Source organism: Gossypium arboreum, chromosome 6 (assembly GCF_025698485.1).
Source record: "Gossypium arboreum isolate Shixiya-1 chromosome 6, ASM2569848v2, whole genome shotgun sequence".
Classification (NCBI taxonomy): Eukaryota; Viridiplantae; Streptophyta; class Magnoliopsida; order Malvales; family Malvaceae; genus Gossypium; species Gossypium arboreum.
Window position 1 is genome coordinate 132,182,990 of NC_069075.1, and position 2,252 is coordinate 132,185,241.

At 27.2% G+C, this 2,252-nt stretch overlaps 1 non-coding gene across 1 annotated transcript; it reads left to right on the forward strand.

The window, feature by feature from the left end:
• The first annotated feature begins 2,133 nt into the window (after positions 1–2,133).
• On the forward strand, positions 2,134–2,252 carry LOC128294223 (5S ribosomal RNA). Its single transcript, XR_008284537.1, has one exon. It is a non-coding gene; the product is annotated as a 5S ribosomal RNA (ribosomal RNA).

The window sequence follows — 2,252 nt, forward strand, 5'->3', positions numbered from 1 at the left end:
TTTGATCCCGGGTCGGGTTGACCCGACCCGCTCCGATCAGGATCCGCGTGTTTTTTAAACGGAAGGGCTATTTGCGCATTTAGCCCTTCCACTTTTTCATGCATTTACAATCAGGTTTTTTTCTTTTAATTCGGCCCTGAATTCTGTTGAGCCTTTCAATTTAGCCCCTGGCCATGTGCATCGCTTTAAATACTTTGGGCAAATTGCCCTTTTGGCCCCTCACATTTTTATGCGCGCTCAAATAAATCCCTTCCTCATCATTTTCTTGTAAATTGGCCTCGAAATTTAGTTTTTAAATTCAATTTCGTCCCTTTTCACCTTTTCTCGTTATTCTACTTTAATTTTAATATTATTTATCTATTATTATTGTTATTATTATTATTGTTTTTATTTATCAGTATTTCATTATTATTATTTTTACTTAATACTAATACGTATACATATTATATATCGTTATTAATAGTTTTTCTTTTTATATATTCTTCCTAATACTATATCATATATTTGTATATATTCTTTGGATATATTAGGCATATTTTAAAAGTTTTATATTGCGTATATACATATATACTTTTATAACTATATTATGAATATAATGTACATGTATTCTTATATTTATATTCTAATATTATTAGTTATTTATCTTTTATACTATTTTACGTATAATTCTATTACCATTATATATTTATAACCTCATCATTATTTGTATATGTGTATGTATCTATATAGCGTATGAATAGCTTTTTTATATACATTATTATCATTTCTAGTATATATTTATATATCGTATATGTTTATATATTATCATGTATATTTTTATTTCTATTTTTATTTTTATTAGCCATATATTTTTTTACACTACTTCATGTATATATTTTTATCCTTATTTATTGTCATTAATCTTAGTACTTGTTTTATTATATATGCATATATTTGATGTATATATAGGTATATATTTACGTAATAGGATTTTTTATATATATCATTATTCCCAATATGTATACATTATGTAAATATTTAAATGTTATATTACATATGCATTTTTACGTGTATATACTTTTTAATATTGTATTTTTATGTCATGTATATATTTCAAATACTATGTTATATTTTTACATATTATATCATGTATATATATTTTTCATATACGCTATGTACATACATTTTCAATATTCATTTTATACATATATATGTATATATTATGTATATATTTTAATAGTACAAGTTATATATATATTTTTCTATTTTATGTATATATTTAAAATACTATATATAGTATATTTCTAACACTATTACTATTTATATATATATATATATATATATATGTATTTTAGCGTACATGCTCTTAATATCATTATTGCATATGTATATTCATTGTTTTCTCGTATTTGATACTATTATTACATTTAATATCGCATGCATTTTCATTGTCTTTAATATTATTGTCGTATATATTACGTGCCTTGACGTATTTCTAACTATTATCTTTCGTTTCCCGCCCATTTTTATATATCATCTCGTTGTTCACTATTTTAAAATGTTTATTCATGTTTATTTATTTATTTCTATAAGCAAGGCAACGTACCGATTTAAACATTATGTCGCCGATTTCATCGCTATGTTGGGTGAACATCAATCGACTCGTGTTAAAACGGTATGTCCTTCTCAAAAAACCAAAAGATTAAAAATTCTCATGTTTCAAACGGATCACGATTAGATCTTACATTGAGCTTGTATTTTTGAAAATCAAGACAACGCGTGTTTTACGAGATACCAATTTTGGGCGTCGCGAGGGTGCTAATACCTTCCTCGCGCGTAACCGACTCCCGAACCCTAATTTTTCTCTGGCTTTTGACGTAGACCTAAACTCGGCCTTCTTTTTATTTAAAAAATGAATGTCTTTTCAAAAGAAAATGATTCACTAGGTGTCCGATCACACCTCGAAAAAAGATCGGTGGCGACTCCCCTCTTCATTTTAAAATCAAATTTTAGTTTGTCAAGTTTTCACTAAATCGCCACAATTAGCAACCAAGCTAAAATTTTTACGTCGCTACAATAATTAATAATAATTATTATAATAAAAGATTAATAACAAAACCTTAAGATTTTTATACTCATTAACCGCTTCATTCTGGGTGTGATCATACCAGCACTAATGTATCGGATTCTATTAGAACTCCGCAGTTAAGCATGCTTGGGCGAGAGTAGTACTAGGATGGGTGACCTCCTGGGAAGTCCTCGTGTTGCACCCC